The sequence below is a fragment of the Dama dama genome, chromosome 30, assembly GCF_033118175.1.
Source record: "Dama dama isolate Ldn47 chromosome 30, ASM3311817v1, whole genome shotgun sequence".
NCBI lineage: Eukaryota > Metazoa > Chordata > Mammalia > Artiodactyla > Cervidae > Dama > Dama dama.
This window is the reverse complement of record NC_083710.1, coordinates 68182389-68209625: the sequence shown is the minus strand read 5'-3', so window position 1 is coordinate 68209625 and position 27237 is coordinate 68182389. Positions and strand designations below refer to the sequence as shown.

The 27237-nt window shown below is 37.3% G+C and overlaps 1 pseudogene; it reads left to right on the top strand.

Annotated features, from left to right (window-relative positions):
• The window catches only part of LOC133049352 (tigger transposable element-derived protein 1-like), a 62389-nt pseudogene that overhangs the window by 18790 nt on the left and 16362 nt on the right, over nt 1–27237 (top strand).

Genomic DNA, 27237 nt, shown 5'->3' with positions numbered 1-27237 from the left:
GCCGTTTTTACCTAGTTCATGAAAACAAAATCAAAAGTGAAACAAAATGAGGAGACAGAGAAGTATGTTCTAAACAAAACAAAAAAAAAATAAGATCTCAGAAAAATTCTAATGAAATAGAGATAAGTAATTTATATGATAATAAGAGTTCAAAGGAGTGGTCACAAGGCTGATTCTTAAATTCAGGGGGAGAATGGGGAAACTCAGAACTCCAATAAGGACTTAAAAAATATGAGAAAGTCCCAAGATTGAATCATGATGAAATAGAAAATCTGAATAGACTGATCACTAGTAATGAAACCTCCTTGTGTCTCAGATGGTAAAGAGTCTGCCAGCAATTCAGGAGACCCAGGTTCTATCCCTGGGTTGGGAAGATCCCCTGGAGAAGGAAATGGCAACCTACTCCAGTACTCTTGCCTGAAAAATCCCATGGATGAAGGAGCCTGGCAGGTACAGTCCATGGGGTCAAAAAGAGTCAGACACGACTGAGCAACTTTACTTTAGTAATGAAACTGAAAGTGAAAGAAAGTGAAAGCGAAGGTCACTCAGTCGTGTCTGACTCTTTGCGATCCCATGGACTATATAGTCCATGGAATTCTCCAGGCCAGAATACTGGAGTGTGTAGCCTTTCCCTTCTCCAGGGGGGTCTTTCCAACCCAGGTCTTGCACATTGCAGGCAGATTCTTTACCAGCTGAGCCACAAGGGAAGCCCAAGAATACTGGAGTGGGTAGCCTATCCCTTCTCCAGAGGATCTTCCTGACCCAGGAATCGAACCAGGGTCTCCTGCATTGCAGGTGGATTCTTTACCAACTGAGTTATGAGGGAAGCCACTGAATCGGTTATCAGAAAATCCCAGCATGCAGAAGTCTAGCCACTTTTACTGGTTTCTGCCAAATAGTTAAAGAAGACACAATGTCTATCTTTCGCATATTATTTTAAAAATGAAGAGAGGGAACATTTCCAAAGTCCGTTTTTGAGGACAGGATTACCCTGATATCAAAATCAGACAAGGAAATAATTTAGAAAAAAAAAGGCCAGTACCAGTGATGAACATAGATATGTGGTGTAGTTGTGCTTGTTGTTGTCATATCCAATTCTTTGCAACCCCATGGACTGTATGTAGTCTGTCAGTTTCCTCTGTCCATGGAATTCTCCAGGCAAGAATATTGGAGTGGGTTGCCATTCCCTTCTTCAGGAGATTTTCCCAACCCAGGGATCAAACCTCAGTTTCCTGCACTACAGGGAGATTCTTTACCGTCTAAGCCACCAAGGAACATAGATGTAAAAATTCTCAAATATTAGCAAACCAAATTGAACAGTACATTAACAGGATGATACAGCATGATCATGTGGGACTCACTCTAGGGATGTAAAGATAAAACATTTGTAAACATTTATTCACCTAACATAGGAGCACCTAAATATTTAAAGCAAATATTACCAAAAATAGAGACAAACAGCAATACAAAAATAGTAGGGGACTTCACTATCTCACTTATATCAATACATAGACCATCCAGATAGAAAATCAATAAGGAAAACTGTTCTTAAATGACACATTAAACCAGATACAAACACAGTGTTCCATCTAAAAACAGCAGAATACATATTAACTTCAAGTGCACATGCAACATTCTTCAGGATGATAAACTACATTAATAAAATGAAGGATAACAATCTTAGAATCATCTCATCAGATGTAGAAAAAGCATTTGACAAAATTTAACAGCCATTTATAATAAAAACTCTTAAAGTGGGTACAGAAAAAACATCATAAAGGACACGTATCACAAGTCTGCGTCTAAGACCATCTGCATGTGTGCCTGTGAAGTTGCTTCAGTTGTGGCCCACTCTTGGCGACCCTATGGACTGTAGCCTTCTAGACTTCTCTGTCCGTGGGATTCTCGGGGCACGAATACTGGTGGGGGTTGCCATGCCCTCTTCCAGGGGATCCTCCTGACTCAGGGGATGAACCTTTACCCCTACTGCCACCTGGGAAGTCCCAGTTAAAATCATACTCAAAAGTGAAAAGCTAAAGGCTTTTCCCCTAAGTTTGGGAACAAGACAAGGATGCTCACTCTCACCACTTTTACTAACATAGTATTGGAAGTCCCAGCCCCAGAAATTAGGCAAGAAAAAAGGCATCCAGTTTGGAAAGGAAGGAGGAAAACTGTCACTATTTGCAGATGACACTAAATATATATACATATATATATGTATATATATGTATATACAGACACACATATAAAATTCCAAATATTCCACCAAAAATTATTATAATTAAATAGGCTCTTGAATGGGGGGGGGGGGGGGAAGAGAGAATGAAAAAGCTAGCTTGAAAGTCAATATTCAGAAAACTAAGATCATGGTATCCAGCCCATCACTTCATGGCAAATAGAAAGGGGAAAAGTGGAAGCAGTGCCAGATTTTATTTCCTTGGGCTCCAAAATTAATGCAGACGGTGACTGCAGCCATGAAATAAAAGATGCTTGCTCCTTGGAAGGAAAGTTATGACAAACCTAGGGAACATGTTAAAAATAGAGACATCGCTTTGCCAACAAAGGTCCATATAGTCAAAGCTACGGTTTTTCCAGCATTCATGTATGGATGTGAGAGATGGACCACAAAGAAGACTCTGAGAGTCCTGTGGACTGCAAGGTTATCAAACCAGTCAATCCTAAAGAGAATCAATTCGAAATATTCACTGGAAGGGTTGATTCTGAATCTGAAGCTCCAATACTTGGGCCACCTGATCCCAACAGCTGACTCACTGGAAGACCCTGATGCTGGGAAAGATTCAAGGCAAAAGGAGAAAGAGGCAGCAGAGGATGAGATGGTTGGATGGCATTTCTGAGCAAACTCTGGGAGACAATGGAGGACAGAAGATCCTGGCGGGCTACATTCCACAGAACCACAAAGAGTTGGACATGACTTAGCAACTGAACAACAACAACAATGATCACGTAGAAAATTACAGTCAATTATATTGTACCAACTTTCTATGGTAATGGATGGTAATTGGTTTTATTGAGAGAACCATATTCTAATATATAAAATATCAGTTCACTATGTTATATACCTGAAACTAACATAACATTGTATGTTAATTACAACTTAATAAAAATGTACTTGCTTGGCATTTTAAAATTTCAGTGTGGCAATCTAAATTTGAAGAAAAAAAAAAGCAAAACAAAGCAGTAGGCCCCAGACACATAACAAAAGAACATATTTGGATATGCATACAGGAACTGATAACTCTAGTGCACATATGAGCTGCATTTTTATGCTATAAAGGATAAACTGCAATCTGGTTGAAAGATAACACTAAAAGGTGTGAAGCCAATTTTAAAATATATGGAAACTGTCTTAGAGAAGCCTGTTTTTGGAATACATTGAAAAAGGCCACATTTAAATGATAATTTTTAGTATTTCTTAAGTGTTTAAAAAAAACAAGCCATCACCACCTAATATTGAGGTGTCCATATAAGTTTTTAACCTATTCATGATGAGATTTTAAGGAGGCTGTACTGTCCAAGACAAACCTAGTTACAAGGCCATCCTATCTAACAGGAAACATAAAGGAAAATTTTAGCACTGTTTTCTTTTACAGACCTAATAAGATACATTGATAAAAGAGCTACTGAATCTAGGGTAAAATCATTTTTTACATACTCTAATATATTTGAAACATATATAGTAAAGAAATGGACTTTCAAAGCAATAATGTAATTTATAAAGAGCTGTTAAAGTACTTTCACCTTAAACATGTAACTTAATAGTCTCAATAGTTGCTGATGAAAGTAGCTTAGGATTTATTATTCCCATGCTACACATGAAGGACCTAAGGAGAAAAAAGATTAAGTTCAAATGCTTGACCACACACTTTGTAACTGGGCGAGGCAGAACTAGAACAGTTTATACTGTATCCTGTATCACATCATACTATCTCTCCAAATACATTTTTATTAAAAAGTTTGCCAATATGTATAAATAAATTAGCAATTAGCAAAGGAAATATACACCTAAAAATCATCTGTTGTAGTCCATAGTATAAAAGTATAGATGGAGATTCTATAGGAAACTACACAGGGTAGGTTTTAAGACCATGCTAACACTGGTTTTCCTATTAGGCAGACCTGGGCTTGGGTCTTATTACTATCATGAGTGGACTGTGTGACCTATAACATAGGTCATATAACAAATGCTGAGAGTGAACAAATATTTAGGGTCAAGCACACTGTAAATGCTCAATAGTTGTTGATACTTATTAGCTACTATTTTGTAATAAGCATGTACTAAGGCCTTGATTTTTTATCCTTTTTTTACTGAAATATAACATACAAATTCTAGAATGTAAAATCCCTGTGAGGGAAATTAAAGACAAGCTAAAGAAATCAAGGGATACACATTGTTTATGAAATAGAACACTTGGCACTACCAAGTCAGTTCTTGCTAAATTGACCTATAGATATAATTCAATACCAATAAAAATCAGAGCAGATGTTTCTGCTAATTTTTGTTGTGAAAACTGAAACAAATTTATCAATAAATCTATCATTTATGAAATGCCAAGTACTAAGACTTGTGAAGATATTTTTAAGTAAATTTAGGAACACACACATCTGCTACAAAAATTTATTACAAAAGTAGCCAAAGTATTAACAGCATGTTTTTGGTAGAAGATCAGAGAAGTAAATTAATGGAACAAAATAGACTGCAGAGACAAACTCAGAAATATTTAGTCATTTGATTTGAAGTAAATATGCCCAAGAATGAAGTGTGAAATAATGTATATCCAGTAAATTGTATTGTACCAATTAGATATCCTTATGAGAGACATAAAAAAAAATGTGACCCCATTCACTTGATACGAAAATGAATTCTATTTGGATTTGTAGGCAGAAATGTGTATAACAAAGCAACTTTTAGAAAATAGCATAGGATAATATATTCATGATCTTAGAATGGGCAAAGACGTTCTTCAAAAGCAGTATCCATAAAAGAAAAGTAGAAAGGACTAGAATTCATTAAAATTAAGAACTTGTGTTCATTAACAAATACCATTAAGATATAGTAACAATTTAATTTGTATCTAAAATAAGTATAAGGTAGAAAATTCAATAAGGCTGAGCAAAATGAATTTAACAAGGACAATACCAAAACAGAATATTCAAATAACTACAGTATTAGCTTTATATTCATGCAACAAATTGAAGATTTTGTTTCTCAAATTGTATCTTTATTCCATCTAAGTTTAGGATTTTTAAATTTGTATTTTTCTTATATGTGGTACATAATATTTCAGACACACTAGAAAGTAATACATAGCTACAAAACCATCCATCACACCCTTCCCTGACAAACACATAATAACTCACAAAAGATTCACCACCTACATTTTTCTGTACTACCTAACATGCATTTCAGAGTGATTTTAAATATATACTTGTGGATTTTTCTCATTTTTTATACAATATTACAATCTTAGGATTTCTGTTTAGTACTCTATAAACTTTATAAATATGACTTTAAATAATACCATAATAATAAACCATTTATATATTCCCTTATATATTTGAATCATCGTCTATTATTTACAATATGAGGATCTAAAGGTTCTACCATTATTTATGAGAGTCTCTTTCCCCTCCCCGACTTGGTCAAAATCTACCAGTGCCTTATTTTTTATTTTTATTGAATACACCTTAAAATACCTATAGTTCTTTATAATTTCCAAAAGTTTCACACATGTTTTCATTTAATCCCATAATAAACCTTTTTTAAAATTTCCATACCCCAATAATAGGGACTTCCCTGATGTCCCACCTTTTTGCCTTTTCATACTGTTCATGGGGTTCTCAGGGCAAGAATACTGAAGTGGTTTGCCACTCACTTCTCCAGAGGACCACATTTTGTCAGAACTCTCCACCATGACCCATCCATCTTGGGTGGCCCTACACGGCATGACTTACAGTTTCATTCAGTTAGACAAGGCTGTGGTCCATGTGATTAGATTGTTTAGTTATCTGTGATTGTGGTTTGCATTCTGTCTGCTCTCTGATGGAGAAGGATAAGAGGCTTATGGAAGCTTCCTGATGGGAGGGACTGACTGAAGGAGAAACTGGGTCTTGTTCTGATAGGTGGGGCCATGAACTCATCTTGTGCCCATCTTCTGTGAAAACTCCAAAATTACAACTTGCTTTTGGGGTTTAAAAGATCCTGGACTTTCTCATTATAAATTTCCATATAGGATACTTCCAAGGTAAAGAGGTCTGTGACTCATTTCGCTCCAGAGATCCTTAGAAATAAAGCACAGCAGAGCCTTGGGATGAGGATTTATTTACTCAGCATTGCCCACCATGGAGAAGGATTATCAAGAGCCTATCCGTCCATATGCAAAAATGCAAGCATTATATCCCTGAAAGTCTTTCTGACGAATTCCGTTCCCCAAGGAACTTGAAAACCACTTCTTGACCAGCACGAAGCAGATCAAAGGCTAACAGAGTTTTGCCAAGAGAATGCACTTGTCATGCAAACACCCTCTTCCAATAACACAAGAGAAGACTTTACACATGGACTTCAAACAGATGGTCAATATCAAAATCAGACTGATTATACTTTTTGCAGCCAAAGATGGAGAAGCTCTATACAGTCAGCAAAAACAAGACTGGGAGCTGACTGTGGCTCAGATCATGAACTTCTTATTGCCAAATTCAGACTTAAATTGAAGAAAGTAGTGAAAACAACTGGACCATTCAGGTATGATCTACATCAAATGCCTTATGATTATACAGTGGAAGTGACAAATAGATTCAAGGGATTATATCTGATAGACAGAGCCTGAAGAACTATGGACAGAGGTTCGTGACACTGTACAGGAGGCAGTGATCAAGACCATCCCCAAGAAAAAGAAATGCAAAAGGCAAAATGGCTGTCTGAGGAGGCCTTACAAAGAGCTGTGGAAAGAAGAGAAGTGAAAGGCAAAGACATACCCATTTGAATGCAGAGTTCCAAAGAATAGCAAGGAGAGATAAGAGCCTTACTCAGTGACCAATGCAAAGAAACAGAGGAAAAGAACAGAATGGGAAAGACTAGAGATCTGTTCAAGAAGATTAGAGATACCAAGGGAAATTCTCATGCAAAGATGGGCAAAATAAAGAACAAAAATGGTATGGACCTAAGAGAAGCAGAAGATGTTAAGAAGAGATGGCAAGAACACACAGAAGAACTATACAAAAAGATTGTAATGGCCCAGATAACCATGATGGCATGATCACTTACCTAGAGCCAGACATCCTGGAATGTGAAGTCAAGTGGGCCTTAGGAAGCATCACTATGAACAAAGCTAGTGGACGTGATGGAATTCCAGTTGAGCTATTTCAAATCCTAAAAGATGATGCTGTGAAAGTGCTGCACTCAATATGACAGAAATTTTGGAAAAATTAGCAGTGGCCACAGTAATGGAAAAGGTCAGTTTTCATTCCAATCCCAAAGAAAGGCAATGCCAAAGAATGTTCAAACTACTGCACAATTGCACTCATCTCACACATTAGCTAAGTAATGCTCAAAATTCTTCCAGTCAGGCTTCAATAGTATGTGAACTGTGAACTTCCAGATGTTCAAGCTGGTTTTAGAAAAGGCAGAGGGACTAGAGATTAAATTGCCAACATCTGCTGAATCATCAAAAAAGCAGGAGAGTTCCAGAAAAACATCTACTTCTGCTTTATTGATTATACCAAAGCCTTTGACTATGTGGATCACTACCAATTGTTGAAAATTCTTAAAGGAATGGGAATGCCAGACCACCTGACCTGCCTCCTGAGAAATCTGTTTGCAGATAAAGAAGCAACGATTCACCAGACCAGGTTGGATGCATGAGACAAGTGCTCAGGGGTGGTGCACTGGGAAGACCCAGAGGGATCAGGTGGAGAGGAAGGTGGGAGGGGGAATTGGGATGGGGAATACATGTAAATCCATGGCTGATTCATGTCAATGTATGGCAAAAACCATTATAATATTGTAAGTAATTAGCCTCCAACTAATAAAAATAAATGGAAAAAAAAACTATATGGCAAAAAAAAAAAAAAGCAGAGACATTACTTTACCTACAAAGCTCTGTCTAGTCAAAGCTATGGTTTTTCCAGTGGTCATGTATGGATGTGAGAGTTGGACTATAAAAAAAGCTGAGCACTGAAGAATTGATGCTTTGAACTGTGGTGTTGGAGAAGACTCTTGAGAGTCCCTTGGACTGCAAGGAGATCCAACCAGTCCATCCTAAAGGAAATCAGTCCTGGGTGTTCATTGGAAGGACTGATGCTGAAGCTGAAACTCCAATACTCTGGCCACCTGATGCGAAGGACTGACTCATTGGAAAAGATGCTGATGCTGGGAAAGACTGAAGGCAAGAGAAGAAGGGAATGACAGAGGATGAGATACTTGGATGGCATCACTGACTTGATGGACATGAGTTTGAGTGAGCTCTGGGATTTGGTGATGGACAGGGAAACCCAGCATGCTGCAGTCCATTGGGTCACAAAGAGTCAGACATGATTGAGCGACTGAACTGAACTGAACTGAATTACCATCTGATTTTTCAGATGGTAAAGAATCTGCCTGCAATGTGGGAGACCTAGTGTCAACCTCTGGGTCAGGAAGATCCCCTGGAGAAGGGAATGGCTACCCACTGCAGGATTCTTGTCTGGAGAATCCCATGGACAGGGACTACAGTCTATAGTGTTGCAAAGAGTTAAACATAACGAAGCGCCAAACACTTTCACTTTCACCTCAATATTGCCTCTCCCCACTTTCCTCTCTCCACTGGTAACCAATAGTTTGTTCTCTATAGTTGTGAGTCTGCTTATGTTTTGTTTTACTCACTGGTTTATTGTATCTTTAGAAACATGGATAAGTGATATCGTATAGTATTTGCCTTTCTCTGTCTGACTTATTTCACATAGCGTAATGCCTTTCAAACCCATCCTTGTTGCTGCAAATGGCATTACTTCATTCTTTCACATGGCTGAGTAGTATTCCACTGTATATATTTACAACATCTTTATCCATTCATCTGTTGATAGACAGGTTGTTTCTATATCTTGGAAAGTACAAATAATGCTGCCATGAATATTGGGGTGCCTGTATCTTTCTGAATTCTCTATCTTTACATGTTAGAAGCAGCTGCTTCTGGTACAGGGTTGTGTGAAGGGAGCTTCAGGGGCTAGCATTCCCTCTAGGCCTCCAAATATGCTTCACTCAACTGAGTTAGGCTCCTGCTCTCTCTGGAATTTAGTATTTTCTTTGTTTTAGTTAACTCCCACTCTAAGATGTAGTGGATAATGATCACATATGAATAGTAAAAACTCTTTAAAATGCAATGTATGTTAAGACATTAGGCCAAATTTTCCTTAAGTCCCTGGGAGTACTCATCATTATAATTTTGTTTAGAGGGCACAGCCATTTCATTACTTTATACTGAATACAACTTCTTTCTTTCACCAAACCTTCCTCCCCTTTCCCTTAATCAATTAAATCTACTATTTTTTTAAATTGCCCACCTACAAATTAGGCTGGTAAAATCAACTAAAGTACCCTAATACTCTAATATTTGCAAATAAGCCAAATGTTGTAAATATATATATTACATTCAGTTTAAATGTAATTATAAATATCATTACTAAAATATCATTGGTAGGAAAGTAACTTCTATTTCCACTGCCTCATCACCAACAGCTAGTATTTCTTTTTATAACAAGTTATTTTTTCTCTTTACTTCACTATTTTGGACTATACTTTTTTATAGGACCACTATTATATTATTCATCTTTGTATTCATCTAACATTATAACATTTACTTCACACAGTTAGGGAAGTACATAACAGTTGCTTTTGTCTGTAGGTTAGGAGAAGAAAACTGCTACCTAACACTTTTGCCTAAAATGGTTTTCTTCAAATAGAAGAATTATTAGTGAGGATGCTTCTTATATTAATTAATAGATATCATCATGCAGGAGAGTTTTTTGTTTGTTTTAATATATACCAATATATTATTATTCTGCATTCTTATGGTATGGCAAGGCTCCAATAGTCCATACACTATTACATAATGAATATGAAAATCAAAGTTAATTATTCTAAATCTGATGAGGTAATATCCTTAAAAGTGCACTCTTAGGGAAAATGTGCTTCTTACTCTTAGGGAAAATATTTGCTTTTGTTCCTATAATAAACTCAAAAATTCCCCAAAGAATATTACTATCAGTTATACTGTAAAAGCATTTGATTAACTCGGATCTTTTTTGGCCCTTTGACTAAAAACTAGATTTAAGCAGATGGATTAAGGATTTGGATGATATAATAACCAGCTCTGATTGGCATCTTTCCATAAATTAATTGTTGGGCAAGAGAAAACGTCATATGGAAAGTAAGTGCACATAGAGAGGTAACTAACAATGTCGCATAGACGCTGGGGCAAAATAGGTATAAAGGAGGGAAATGAGGGAGAGAGTGATGAAGGGAAAAAGAAAGAAGGGAGTGAGAAAGAAGGATGGAAAAGGAGGGACAGAAGGAAGACGGAAGTGGGGGCGGGGAAGGAGAGAGAGTGAGTGGCAGGGAGAGAGAGATGAAAGCAAGCAAGGGAAAGGCAAGACAAGGAGAAAATGAAAGAAGGGGAAGGAGGAAAGGAAGGGGAAGTGTGGAGGGGAGGAGAGGAGAGGGAGAAAAGTACATAATCCTTTTTTAAAAAAATGCAATCAAATGTGGTTGCTCTAAATAGATTCACTTGGGGAATCAGTTATTTGGTGAGTTTGCCTGGCATAATGAAAATAGCACTAGACTAGGAGTCGAAATACTTTAGTTCTTCTTCCAAATAGACAACCAGTTGCCAGTGTAATTTTAGGCAAATATGTTAACTCTTATCTTCAACTTTCTAATTTGCAAATTTAAATGTTTAGACTAGCATCCCTTCTGGCCTTAAAATCTTAGGTCTCTCAATGTTTCCATAGTAGAAGGCAAATTAATTGAAGGAAAATGAGAAATAACTGAGTCAGTGATGCTGTTTAGATAAGAGACATTCTGTCTTCATAACTGATGGACTTCTGAAAGACCTTCCTGGTGCAACGAGTGCAAAATTTGTATATTAAGGGTTGTTTGATTATGGAATTTCCAACAAGTGTCGCACTTGGTGTGTTGGCAACGAGACAAGGAGATGGATAATATACTCTTAGGCTGGTATGATTCTGACATTCATTACCAAAGATGTCGCTGTTTATGATATCTGTGGAGAGCTGTAATGCACTAGCACACCTAGGAGACTGGTTGTAAACTTATATTAGGCAATCAGGGAGATGATGATAAACACGACTCGAAAGAAGCTAGTGACATGAACATATTTTACCAGATGCTTGGAATACAAGAATTCAGATAAGACTGTGCATATGTTTCGCTCTGGCAGTTGAATTTATACTCTGTGAGTTGATCAAATCACATAAAAATCAAGACTCCTTGAAGAAGTCAGATGTCTACTTTTACTGATCACTTGAACTATATGGTGCAGTTAGAGCTGCCTTTGAAATGGAAAGTATTTATTTAAGTCACAGATAAAAGGTTGCTCTCAGGAACCTTTCAACCACTATTTCAATTATTTTCTGGCATGATAAATTTTCTTCCACAGATGCTTATGCCAACTGCACTACTGTAAGTCAGCACTTGAAAAATGCCTTAATTTTTTACCTTTGAAATATGCATTCAGGTATTTGCATTTAAAAGGCTGTTCACAAGTTGCTGAAACAATGCAAATGAATACCTTTTCCTTGTACTGCTTTGGAGCTGGAATTTTTAAATATGGGAGTAGTTCTGGGAACACACCTTAATTATAAGCCAAAAACAGGGCGCCTGAATCTTTTCAAAGCTAACAACTGTAACTTACCGTGTTACACATTTTCCCTGATAAATATGCAAAAAGTAGGAAGTTTGAAAAATGTCAAGAAAAGAAAACTATTTTCTACTTTTTTCTTAATCAATTTTATACCAAGAGATTTGGTCCAGATGATTAAATATTCTTCAAAACCACAATGTTAGTGACTATATGGTATTATATTTGTAGATATGTCATCATTTATTTTATAATCTAACTTACAGCACTTCAGTTGTTGTTTGTTTGTTTTTTTTGTCATTATAAGTAATGCCAACATGAAGAGCTATGCTCAAAAACTTTCCTTTATTCTGGTTCTTCCCTCAAGCTGGATATCTAGAATGTAATTACAAGATCAAATGATATTCCCTTTCTCAGTGCCACTGATACATATTGCCCAATACTTTCAGATCCAGAAGTTGTGAGAGGTCTCTCTAAATATTCTGCCCTCTGCAACAAAGAAGTATGCTAATTGGTTTAAAAATCATGTTGTTTCCACTTGCTCCCTTCTTAGTAGTGGGGTTTAACAATGGGTTAAACATACTTTTATGGGTACATCATCTTTCATTTATATATTTATGTGTGTTATTTGCTCAGTCATGTCCAACTTTTCATGACCCCATGGACTGTAGCCCACAAGGCTCCTCTGTTCATGGAATTCTCCAGGCAAGAATACTGGAGTGGGTTGCCATTCCCTTCTCCAGGGCATCTTCCCAACCCAGGGATCAAACCGGGGTCTTCTGCATTGCAGGCAGATTCTTTACCGTCTGAGCCATCAGGAAAGCATATATATATTTGGCATTTATTTAAAACTATTAACTGACCTTCTCATTGGAGATGTGTCTGACAGATAAATAAAACACTGAGGACTGTAGTCAAATGAATTAAAAATGCTACTAATTGTACTATCCCTCATGAAGGTGAATAATAAATACTAGTGTGTGAAAGACTCAGATGATACACAGAGAATCAACTTGTTAAACTTTATTTAGTGCAAAGATATCCAAATGAATTTTACTGTTAGTCCATTCTTCATGTAATACATATACATATTCTGGTAAGGTAATGGCTTTGAAAAGCATGTCCTGAAAATTCACTATTAAGTATATCAGCTCCTTGTCATATTTTGCAAACTTTTTTTCCCGATGCTTGCCTCTTAGTATATTTTCTGTTTAAAATTACCCAATAATCAATACTCACTCCACCTAGTGAGGTTAAGCCTTACATTACCATCACAGTTGCTCTATTTATTCTACTTTCTCTACCCCTGCTCACCGGTTCCACCCCTAATAAACAAGCACAAAGAGATGTGTTGGTTAAGGGTGAAATTTGTAAAGGCCAAAGTTATTTGTTATATATTTAAATAAATAAATAAATAAATATAAAATCATGCTATCCGAGGAAACCACCATTTGTTTTCAGGTATTCACTCCGACTTTTTCTCAAGGCTTTTGCTGTTCTCTGGGTGAATGGAGCAGGGATGGGTGGGTGGGTGGGTGCGGGTGCACACGCATGCATGGTTAAAACAGTAAGGATGTACAGAATAAGGATGCACTGTTTGACTAAAATGTTCTTCTGCCCTGAGTGCTCATAATTCCTAAAGTTGTCCAGCTCTTTACAGGCCACTTGGCAAGTTCACTGGCCCTGAAGTACTATTTTCATCTCTCTCTAAATTTCGTCCCCACAAATCTGGAAGCAACATGAAGACAGAGACAGGCTTTTTTTTTTCCTCCTACACGCCCTTCTATAGCACCCACCCTCTCTAAAGCAGCACCTGCCATGTGATCATGGATGGATCCTTCCCACCCAGCTTTGTTTAGCTGGAGCAGAAACAAACTTCTACCTCAGAGCCAGGCATTGCATTTGCAAAGTGAGTAAAAATTCACTTATTTTTGTCTTGAAAACACCTTAGAAACCTAGAAACCCGAGACAGTCATGACTAAGCACTTGAGGAGACACAGAAAATACAGGCCTGAGACCAGATCATGGCAGACCAAAGCAGTGTGCAAAGTTAAGTTATTGGTAAAGATGAGTGTACATAAATTGAAGAGCACGGTTGGTTAATAAAAACAGAATGATGCAGACAGGACAACAGATAGACCCAGACAAGATGAAGAGAATAGCCACTCTCATCCCTGGTAACTTTCCTTTTATCGTCTTAGAACTAACTCCAGGATGCCTGTCAGTCACTCAGTCATGTCTGACTCTCTGACCCCATGGTCTGTAGCCTACCAGGCTCCTCTGTCCATGGGATTTCCCAGGCAAGAATCCTGGAGTAAGTAGCCATGCCCTTCTCCAAGGAATCTTCCCGACCCACAGATTGAACTCCGGTCTCCTGCATTGCAGGCAGATTTGTTAGTGTCTGAGCCACCAGGGAAGCCAGAACTCCAGGAGGCCCAGCCATAGTCTTGATCTTGGTGGTTCATGAAGTTTCCCAAAATTATTCAATAGCAAGCCTTTAACTAAACTAGTTCAAGTAGTTACTAATATTTGCAATTCAATAAGTTTTGGTTTGAATGCTTAACAATCTTATTTGAATTTGTGGCCCTAGAATCCAGCACAGAAGGATTCAATATGTATCAGGTTAGTTGCTCAGTTGTGTCTGACTCTGAGACCCCATGAACTGCAGCACGTCAGGCCTCCCTGTCCATCACCAACTCCTGGAGTTTACCCAAAATCATGTCCATTGAGTCGGTGATGCCATCTAACCATCTTATCCTCTGTCATCCCCTTCTCCTCCTGCCTTCAATCTTTCCAACATCAGGGTCTTTTCAAATGAGTCAGCTCTTCACATCAGGTGGCCAAAGGATTGGAGTTTCAGCTTCAGCATCAGTCCTTCCAATGAACACCCAGGACTGATCTCTTTAGGATGGACTGGTTGGATTTCCTTGCAGTCCAAGGGACTCTCAAGAGTCTTCTCCAACACCACAGTTCAAAAGCGTCAATTTTTCTGTGCTCAGCTTTCTTCACAGTCCAACTCTCACATCCATACATGACTACTGGAAAAACCATAGCCTTGACTAGACAGACCTTTGTTGGCAAAGTAATGTCTCTGCTTTTTAATATGCTGTCTAGGTTGGTCATAACTTTCCTTCCAAGGAGTAAGCGTCTTTTAATTTCATGGCTGCAATCACCATCTGCAGTGATTTTGCAGCCCCCCAAAATAAAGTCTGTCACTGTTTCCACTGTTTCCCCATCTATTTGCCATGAAGTGAATGGACCATATGCTGTGATGTTAGTTTTCTGAATGTTGAGCTTTAAGCCAACTTTTTCACTCTCCTCTTTCACTTTCATCAAGAGGCTTTTTAGTTCCTCTTCACTTTCTACCATAAGGGTAGTGTCTTCTGAATATCTGAGATTATTGATATTTCTCCTGGCAATCTTGATTCCAGCTTGTGCTTCATCCAGCCCAGCGTTTCTCATGATGTACTCTGCATATAAGTTAAATAAGCAGGGTGACAATATACAGCCTTGATGTACTCCTTTTCCTATTTGGAACCAGTCTGTTGTTCCATGTCCAGTTCTAACTGTTCCTTCCTGACCTGAATACAGGTTTCTCAAGAGGCAGGTCAGGTGGTCTGGTATTCCCATATCTTTCAGAATTTTCCACAGTTTATTGTATCCACACAGTCAAAGGCTTTGGCATAGTCAATAAAGCAGAAATAGGTGTTTTTCTGGAACTCTCTTGCTTTTTCGATGATCCAATGGATGTTGTCCATTTGATGTCTGGTTTTTTCTAAAACCAGCTTGAACATCTGAAAGTTCACAGTTCACGTATTGCTAATGCCTGGCTTGGAGAATTTTGAGCATTACTTTACTAGTGTGTGAGACCTGTGGCTAATTCATGTTGATGTATGGCAGAGGCCAACACAATATTGTAAAGCAATTATTCTTCAATTTAAAAAAATATTGATTGGCATATAAGATATATCACAAAGTACAAGAAAGAGAATTTAGACAATATTCATTGGGAAAGAGAATTAATACAAAGCATTATAAAAGTAAAAAAAAAAAGATTGAGGAAATAATTAAAGGCTTAGGTATTTTCAGAGTTCAATTGAAAAGCCAACATGAAGTTCTTCCTTTTATCTCTGGACTTGTATATAATTCCATTTCTTATCCTGTTCTAAGAATTAAATACACTATGCATTTTTCATTTTATTATTTTCTGTTTTGCACTACTGAATTAAATACACTATGCATTTTTCATTTTATTATTTTCTGTTTTGCACTACTGAATTGTTTTACATTTTGAATATGCATTTGAAATCTAATGATACATTATTTTATGTTATGTAATTCATGTTTTGCTTCCTCCACTATTTGTAAGTCCTTTGAGTATAGGGAATATATCATAATCTTGTATTTTCCATACATTAAATCCTCACTAAAATCTAATTTAATGTTTCATATTTGAAAGGGCCTGAGGAAACTTCTCACCTTACTAAAACCTTCTCATTTTCTACCCATTAAATTTGGTAATGATTCCACCTTCAAATGAAAAATGTGACACAAACATATGTAGAGTGTTATGAGTGAAAATTATAGCCTTGACAGTTATAAAGTTATCTACTTTATAACATATATGAAAAAAAGTGATTGCATACCATCAACTTCTTTTGCCCAGCTTTTTTTTTTTTTTTTTTTAATATAGGTATAGTTGACTTAAAACTATTATGTTAGCTTCAGGAGTACAACACAGTGATTCAATGTTTTTATAGACTATACTCCATTTGAAGTTATTATAGAATATTGGGTTTCTCTGGTGGCTGGGCTTCCCTGGCGGCTCAGGCGGTAAAGAATCTGCTGGCAACGCAGGAGACCTGTGTTCAGTCCTTGGGTTGGGAAGATCCCTTGGAGTAGGACATGGCAACCCATTCTAGTAATCCCCATGGACAGAGATGCCTGGTGGGCTAGAGTCTATAGCGTCTCAAAGAGCTGGACACGACTAAGAACAGCACAGTACATTGGCTGTATTTCCCTGTGCTATACAATGTATCCTTGCAGCTGATTATTGAATACTTAGTAGTCTGGACCTCTTGGCTTTCTAGGTGACTCAGGGGTGTAAGAATCCACCTACCAATGCAAGGAGACACAGGAGACATAGGTTCGATCCCAGGCCAGGAAGATTCCCTGGAAGAGGAAATGACAACCTGCTCCAATATTCTTGCCTGGCCAATCCCATGGACAGAGGAGCCTGGCAGCCTACAGTCCATAAGGTCACAAAAAGTAGATTGTGAGTGAGCATGCATTCTTGCTACACCTCTTAATCCCCTACCCCTGTGGGTCTGTTTGTTTTGTTATATTCATTTACTTTTTGCATTCCACATATAAGTGATAACAGAGTCTTTTCTTTCTCTATCTGACATTTCACTATGCACAGTACCCTTCAGGCCCATCTATGCTACGTGTATTTGAAGAAAATGAAAACATTAATTTGAAAAGATACATTCACCAATGTTGTTGTTATTCTTTGGTGTGTGCAGAATTTTATTATTCCATAGTGAGCCCTGAGAGATGAAGAAAATGACCTACAACAAACCCACATTTCAAGGACCCTGTGTTGTCATTTAGTGTCAGCATTCAAGTAGTTTTTGGGAAAAAGGACTTGTTAAAAAAATAAATCAGGTTTCTCAGTTGTGAATCTAATTTGGGTGTAAAAGTTTTGTTGATGAGATAAACAAGTTCAATCTTAGATATTTCTCCAAACGACATAAAAAAAAAATGCAGTGCCTATGATGGGGGAAAAAAAAAAAAAGGAGGAGGGTGGATAAAAGAAACTTTCCTATCAAAATTTCCCATTGATTTTACTTTGCTCTATCCGGTCTTTTTACTTATAAGGCAACACAATAGCTTTGACATCAGAACATATTTCTTCTAATGGAAGTTAAGGGAGACCTTTTGAAATAAACATCTATCCCCTAGTGAGTGCTCTGGAACTGCTGTTCCTACTGAGCATATATTACAACAAGACTTGGGATTGAGAGGAGAGCTATTTAAGATTACTGTTCAAATACTCTTCTTTTCTACCAATTGTTTATAAGAATACTCAAAGCCATAGATAATAAGTCCCAGCATAATACGCTAGCTTCTTTCTTTCAGTTTTGAGGCATGATAGCACAAGTCAGTGAATGTTCTTATAATAAACAACTCAATTAGTGCAAAGAAATATGTTTAATGAAAATTCTAATGATGCAAGAATGAGATGGAAGGAAAAGAAAGGACTGAAGGGACATTTGACAACATATTAAGATAAATTCATGAGCTATTTTATTTTAAACAAATGAGCTTACAGTGCTTATGGAGTTGGAATATATAGTAAAATAATGGTGACACTTAAATTTAAAATTTTAAACACATTTTCCAGCCAACACTTGAGAGGGAAATTATCTTTAAATCAAAATTATTCATATTAACATCTTTTTTACCCCTGATTTCTGCTATAAAATTTAAAATTCCCAGGATATAATAAATATCAGCAAAGAGTGGGCAAACTAACGTTTCACTAAAGAAGATTATCTTTTCTGACAAAGTAGTGATAATCATTCTCAAATTCATCATAAAATGTGAATATGTTGAAAGGGTTATATTATCTTGCCAAAATAACTTAGTTCTAAAAATAAACATATCAATTTAACTACACTACCACTTAGCATCTCCCCTAAACCCACCTTGTTTTGGTAATTTATAATTCTGCTTGTCATATGTTCTTTCATTTATAAAAGATGTGTATTTTAAAAATAAATTGGCTTATTCGGACATAAAAGAAATTGAAACAAGCAAATAACCACTCTTTAAAATATATTTATTAGTGACCAATGGAGGGGTCTAGACCTGAACCCCCAGTGAAAGAAACTGACTTTTCATATAGTTTTACCAATTTCATAATTATTCTAATTCCTAGATAACCCAGACTTAGAGAATATAAAATTTAAAGAGGAGAGATTGGACCCCGGTGTTTTGGGGAATCTTCTGACAGGTGATGAAAGGAACTGGAAAAAGCATGTAACAATCCCTTTTGGTGTCACTCATGACATTGTTTGTTCTTTTGGGATTTAGCAACCAAGATTTGGTTGGGCTTCCCAGGTGGCACAGTGGTAAAGTACCCACCTGCCAACGCAGGAGATAAGAGAGACATGGGTTTAATCCTTGGGTTGGGAAGATCCTCTGGAGAAGGAAATGGTAACCCATTCCAGAATCTCTGCCTGGAAAATTCCATGGACAGAGGAGCCTGGTGGGCTACAGTCCACAGGGTCACAAAGAGTCAGACACAACTGAGCACAACCTAGATTTAGTTATTTGGGCTCTACTCTGTACCGTTAATCACTAACCACTTATCTTGCATCATTTTCCCTCTCAGCACATAACCAGATCTGTTACATCAAATCTTTTTATTTTTTGTTATCTCTTACCCCTTAGAAAGTAAGTTCAATGAGAGTGGAGACTTTGATTTCTTCATTTCGAATATCACCAGTGTCTGCCTCAGAATTGGTACACAATTCATATTGGCTGCCTGAGTGAATGAATGAATACACGAAGGCATGAATTACATGTGGGAATATCTTAGTAAGGTCAAAGGTCTAAACCACAACCTTGTGGATGGGACATTTCTCTGAAAGAAACTAACATTTGTTGTATCATTTTGTGAAAGAAGTCGATTCTAAGGCATTAAATGGGGACTCAGGAAATTGGACAATACAAACATTCCCTTCTTTTGTGAAGTGAGGGATAAATTTTTATATTGAGGCTGGAGATATGGATATAGGGGATGAGCCATCCACCTTGAATTAAAGACAGTTCCAGAATGGGAGAAAGAAGCAGCCCCATAAAACTCTAAAAGGAGTCTGGGAAAGTGTCAGGGTGTAGTTAGTATCCTGTCACTATACAATCCAATGTCTGACATTTCATTCCATTCAAATGAAAATGTCAATCTCATCTCACTTGGCTGTTGTGGAAAGACCAACGTGTTTTTGCCTACCCTAAGTACAACATAACTCGCGGAAAAGCATGTATCCTCCCTACTAGGAAACCAGAGTAGTGGCACTAAGAATAGAGATCACTGCTGGTAGAAAGCCCTGGAGAAGAGCATGAAAACCCACTCCAGTACTCTTGCCTGGAGAATCCCATGGACAGAGGATCCTGGCAGGCTGCAGTCCATAGGGTCACAAAGAGTCGGAAATGACTGAAGCGACTTAGCACGCACTCACACTGGTAGAAAGGCAGCCTTTGTGGATGACTCAGGCAATGGAAGAGGAGCAGAGGGCCTGGGGGGTGGTTCTTGAACTTCAGCAAGGCAGAGAACTTTAATTTCTGGAAAGATCTGATAAGAGTGATTATCATATCAGATCTGTACACATATCAATATATTAAATATATAAGGTCATTTTAACTATATTACTTTATTTTATACTATAAAACTAGTATACTTCATTTTATGTAAAGAATGGATAGTATCTCCTAAAAATACTGATTCATTCAATATCCAAGCATGTATTATTTAGCTCCAAATACTAAAGCCTCTGTTCCAACAATATTATCTAAAGTTAATATTTTATCAAATAGGCATCATTGTTTGAAGTTAAGACTGGACAAGACTATGGATGATTCACATGAATGTATCATTCCTCAGAGAGAAAGAATATAAACTTTAGCTTCAGAAAAACCTGCCAAGTTTCAACACCTAGGACAAGGTATAACCAGAATGAGGAATTTTCTGCAGTCATAATGCTAGCCTTGATACTAACAACTATGACTTTCTGTCAGATCGTGCCAAGAATTTAGGTCATTACAATCTCTGCAAAGCAGCTTAAACTTTTGTTATAGAGAAAGGTTCCTATTTAAGGATTTAAGCAGGAAATGACAGGGTCACATATACTTTTTCAAAGATCACTGGGACTTTATGTGGAGTCTATGTGAAGAACACTGGAAGACATTCAGAGGGAGATTAGTTATGTGGATGGTTCATCAATCTTGATGAGAAAGAGGAAGGGTCTGCAGTAAGATAGCAACATGAAAGACACACAGAACTGTGGGAATGTTTTCGATCTTAAGGAAGAATAGTGGGCAGCATTTATTGACATGTTAGAGGATGAGAAAAATGTGTGTGATTAGGTAAGAAAAAAAAAGATGATCCACATATTTGATTTAAGCTATAAATCTTCAACCTCTGAGAAAATGCCTTGGCTCTATGAAACCCTTTTCCTCCTTGGTACCATAGCTAGCCTACACTCTCCAGGTTTCTATGTGGTTGCCAAAGGCCATATGAGTGAATTCTACCTAATATAATTGGATGGAAATATGTACTCCATTTTCTAACTGCCACTTGGCTGCATCCAGAAAATACAGTGGAAAACTGAGCCCTTAGAGGATGAAAGAGCTAGGTTTTTGCATAATTGCAGAGAGTGAGCCCACTTCTCCATTCTGTCCCCACCCTTATGACCTGAGTGTGAGAAAGAAACAGCACTTTTTGTGTTGAAGCCTCTACATTTTTTTACCATGTGTTTTATTACAACTCACTCCTTTTTTTAAAGTTGCTAAGTGTTCTACTAGTTCCCTAGCAATTAGAGAATGGATATGAACGGTAGAACAACACTATATATTATGTGTAATGCATTAGGGATTTTTAATGATTAATGGTGCTAGTGGTAAAGAACTCACTTGCCAGTGCAGGAGATGTAAGAGATACAGGTTCAATTCCTGAGTCGGGGAGATCCCCTGGAGTAAGAAATGGCAATCCACACCAGTATTCTTGCCTGGAAAATTCCATGGACAGAGAAGCCAGGCAGACTGCAGCCTGTGGGGTCCCAAAGAGTGGGGCACCACTGAAGCAACTTAGCACACAATGCTTAATATGACTAACTACTTCTGATTCCATGGTATGGTCTTATTTTTTCAATTAGTTATTTTTGGTGTCTTTATAAAATTCTGAGTTAAAAAATCTTTCCTTATATCTTTTATGAGGAATATTTGAACTAGGTGAATCCAGCTGAGAGCTGTGATCAGTACTCTGGAGGCTGGCCTGAGTAGAGCTGCGAAACTGCAGGTTACTTATTTGCCAGTTTATTCATGAGCTAAATCGTTACCTAGCATGAGCGCATGCTCAGTTATGTTTGACTCTTTGTGACCCTAGGGACTGTAGCCCGCCAGGCTCCTCTGTCCACGGGATTTTCCAGGCAAGAACACTGGAGTGGGTTGTCATTTTCTCCTCCAGGGGATCTCCCTGACCCAGGGATCGAAACCACATCTCTTATGTCTCCTGCATTGCAGGCAGATTCTTTTCCTCTTGAGCCATTGGGGAAGCCCAAATTGCTACCTAGAGATAATTACTATTCTTTTTGATGTATTTTTGCAACTTATTTGATTATATGAGACTGGTTTTATCATAATTCTTCCACTTTTTGTCTCATATTTACAAAATAATATTTCATTATAAGTCAAATAATGTATCATTTTTTCTATGGATGCTGTTTTTGAATGCATTTGTTTGCTGTAGACAATTTGCAATCTTTGATTAACTTGAAGGCTGTTATATTTTTATATATCTAAATTCTGTTAAGATCCATCCTAAGTTTCACACAGAAGCCATGCAAATTATTGATTTAAGACCCCTTGAACTGAGAATTTCCAACTATTGGGCAAGAAGGCAAAACTCCAACTATTAATAAAAATATCGCAATCTGTGTGACATCTTTTATAGTCCGATATTTTGAACTCTTGTTCATTTACTGTATGTGCATAGTCGTTCAGTCATGTCCAACTCTCTTGAGACCCTATGGACTGTAGCCTGGCAGGTTCCTAGATCCATGGGATTTTTCCAGACAGTACTGGAGTGGGTTGCCATTTCCTATTTCAGGGATCTTCCCGATCTGGGGATTAAACCCTCATCTATTGCATCTCCTGCATTGGTGGGCGGATTCTTTATCACTGAACCACCTGGGAATCCCTATTCTTACACTAAGTGTTCTCAAAAGAAGGTTTCATTTGGTCTTAAATTCCTTAAAGAATAACATGCAGATATAATTGGCAAAAATTATCATTTTTCCAATGAAAAAGGGATTAACAGTAGTACAGCAATAATTCAGTAAATCCCAGTTAAACTAAATTTACTTCATTAGGTTTTCAGTTCCTACTATGCAAAAGGCACAATTTCTAAGCTTCACAATCACTATCAAGTATATCTTTATTTTTAAAATGCCCTAATCCTATTTTATAGAAAAATTATAAAATGAGGGTATTCTATTAAGTAAAATTATTTTAGTGATGTATTTGAAACAACACTAAAAAAGTGCTCGGTCTTTCAGCTGGTCTGTCTAAAGAACACTTAACACATACTCCAGGTTATTGAACTTAAAATTCATGTTGCTATCCAAAAGTTCCTTTTCTTAGAATACACATCAAGCATTTATAGAAGATGGTGAGTTAATGTAATATTCTGTTATTTTATCAAGAAATGTAATATTTACTAAATCCTTTAAATTTTGATGTGTCCCCAGATGTTTATTTCATATCAAAACTTATTTATCATTTAAAGACAGAGATACTAGTAATTAATATAGATTTCATTCCTCAGTAAAAAAGAAAACTAACAAATTCTCTATTGACTAACGTAAAAATACACTCATGCACGGTTCTACAAGGTTACTTTCATAAAGGAACTATGTAGGCTAAGCCAATTTTTATTCCAAATGGCAATGACTTGTATCAGTCAATAGGTGCTGGCTTGCCAAACTTCTCTCTCTGAAGTTTTATAAAAAATGTGGCCAAATTCTACCATTTCCTGGAAAAATTAAGACATCTTCAACAGTAAGAACAGATTTAGTACAGCATTTGCAACTAAAATGTATAGTGTTCCACAGTTTTTGCAGAAGCTCAAAACTGCACTGTTGAACACAGAGCCTACCTTTATAGGACATCATTTAGATTTTGGCTCTCTGGTGGTTAATGTTCTTGAAATACATGGAAAGTTCCACCTTTTTCTAAGTTTCAAATTTGAATAGTGAATAAATATTCAATTTTTATACTTAAAATTATTATTGAATGAAATTATACTGAAAAGGTAGTGATCAACCACCTTTCAGTAGTTTAAGAATTTCCATTAAATTCAGGAGGAAAATAGCTCGGTTAATATCACAGCTCGGTTAAATGGAAATATTTTCTTTATCCAGGTTTTTTTTTTTTTTTTCCCATTTGTGGCTTGGATTGGTGACTTTGTTCATACTCAAGAGGGTAAACTAAGCCTAACGAATCAAGTATGAGAAAAACCTGGTTATTTAGCATCACAGAAGTAATGTATTTGAAGACTATTCGAAAATCTTAGCAAGAGCTCCTTTATTGTTTTGGTGGAGGTGACTGCAACAGTTCTACTGGAGATAGTGATCTTGAGATAGTGAGTTTTTTGGTTTTTTTTTTTTGAGATAGTGAGTTTATAAACTGAGGTGTTTTATCTCCTTCACAGCAAAATTTCATTAAAGAATAATAGCTTTCTTCACTTTCTTCCCTCACCACTCTGTTTTTTTTTTTCTTTTTGTACCCCTCACATGCCACCTACAATCTCTGGCTTTCCCTCCTCTGCTAGACATCTAAATAGGAGAGTTCACTGTCTTAGCCTTCTTGAACTCTGTAACAAAACCACAGACTGAGTGGCTTAAACTACAAACATTAATTTCTCACCATCCTAGAGGCTAGGAGTTGAGGGCAGGGGCCAGTTGGTCAGGGTCTTCTGAGAGACCTCTTCCTAACTTCCTCACATGGCAGACAGGGAAAGAGAGTTCTGCTTTCTCTTTTTATAAAGACACTAATTTAATCACGAGGGCTCCATCTTTCTGGCATATCTGCTTCCCAAAGGCCCCATCTTCAAATATTATCACATGAGGGCTTCAACATGTAAATTTGGGGTGGGGGATATAAATATTCAGCCCATACTATGCCCTGCTTTGCAATCCATTTATTTTCTCTGCTGATATTTTCTTTCCACAGAGTTTTACATATTCCAGAAAGAGAGGAATTGCTTTACAATGATGTGTCAGCTTCCGCCATGCAACAATCTGAATGAGTCATAAGCCATATGACTTAGGCCTCCCTCCTACCTCCTCCTCTTCCCACCCCTCTAGGTCATCACAAAGTGCCTGACTGGGCTCCCTGCCTGACTGAGCTTCCCGTTAGCTAGCTATTTTACACATGGTCGTATATATATGCCAATATCTTTGTATTTAAGTGTTTACTCTGAATTTATAAGTCCTGCCCTGGCCATTCATCTAAACTTCAGAACTAAACATCCAATTACCTTAAACTTATCACAATTTGTGTTGTTTCCTGCCTTTATTTCTTACTGCATCTTTGCATCTCAGTCACAAATGGAGTCATGTACCTATTGACTCAACCCAAAAGCTTAACAATTATTCCTAGATGTCCATTACATTTCATATCCAACACTCCAAGAGGTCAGTTCTAAATCCAAAACACATTCTAAATACCTCTGCTTCTCTACACTTACTTCATTACCTCCCTAGTTTAATATTAACTCTAGTTTCCTAACAAGCTCTATAGTTTCCTAATTGATCTTGCTTCTATTATTTGTTCCTTGGCATCCATCACCACAAAACATCCAAGTAAGGCTAAAAAGCTAATTAGATTATTTGATTCCCTTCTTTAAAACCATCCCATGTCTTCCCAGTTATAAGTAAAATCAGCACTTCTCACCTTGGTCTACAAAGCCCTCTGTGATCTGGCTTCTGCTCAGCAAGTTGACTTTTCTCATGTTCCACATTGTATACGTCTGTCATTCATGCTGGACTTACTTCTGTTTTTAAAATATATCAAATTTCAGCCTTGTTTGGGGTCTTTGCACTTACTGTGGAGTTGTCCAGAGCACTCTGACCCAGATTATCATGCAGCAAAATATTTCTTAGCATTCAATTCTCAGGTTAAACATTATTCCTTTCAGTGGCATCTTCACTAACTGCTCCAACATAAAACTGACCTTTAAGTCAACATCTATCCTATCTGTTATCTCCCTTTTATCATTCTATGACCCCTAATTAGTTATTTAATTTCATTATTTGCATGTTTATTTCTCCACATTTCTATAATTTTAGACTTCAGAACACATATAATACATACACCGCTCTCCCCAAAAATTTGTTGAACAATGGAACAAATCAATGAGTATTATATACCTATTATATACCAGGGCTTCCCTGGTGGCTCAGATAGTAAAGAGTCTGCCTGCAGTGCGGGGACCTGGGTTCGATCCTTGCATCGGGGAGATCCTCTAGTTAAGGAAACGGCAACCCACTCCAGTAGTCTTGCCTGGAAAATCTCATGGACAGAGGAGCCTGGCAGGCTATAGTCCAAGGGGTGTAGCCTTGTCCAACGAAGAGTCAGACATGACTGAGAGACTTCACTTTCACTTTCATATACCTATTTGGGAACATAAAATCAAGGGAGGTTTCCTCTGTTTTTTAGAGCAACATTTATGGCAGGAGTTACTTGAGATGTTTATACAATGAAGGAATTGGTGGAAAGGGTAATGACAAGAGCCTGGAGGGAGTGAGGAGATGTTCAATGGTTAGCACTGGAAGGGTCAGTATGTATTTCTTCACAGGACTAACAAAGGTAGATAAAGAAAAGCTTCAGTGTAGATGAGTATATTGTCAATACTGTGATCAATATATTGTTGTCAATATTGTGAACTTCCAGCAGGAGAAGCTGGTGCCAGAGGCAAACTTCCACTCTTCCCTTGCTCTTTATTTGAAAACAAGAAGTAGAACTTTAAAAAAGGATAAAGGAGAAAAGAGAACACCAGAGGACTGTTTGCTCTGACGGAACTCTGCTCTTTAACAGTCTCTTTGGATATTTAATTAAATATGCTGGTTGGAATCTCTGTTTTGATTCCAACCAGGTAGACATATTACTGACTCTCAGCTCTCTCCACTTATATTTCTGCTAAATTTTCCTCTTTTCATATCCTTATTAATCTTATCCAGAATATCTTTGATGCTTTTCAATTCTGATTATTCTTATCAAACACACTTTTCAAACTACTTACTTCTGATTCATTAGATACCACCCGTTTCCCCCCAGTATTAATGGGATTTTCAAATGAAGCAATCCATATGCTCACTTGACTCATTGAAAAGGGGACATTTTTCTTTGAATCCATTGTTGACAATTCAGAGCATTATGATGGATAGAGAAACATTGCTTCCACTGTGTAGTTTCCATTGAGGGGGAAATGCTAGTAGCAAAAGGAGAATTTGCCAATAATTAGCCAATGGTAGCCCAAAGAGAAGTCACCCACTGTGACAGGTGAAGAACATAGATAAGGGGG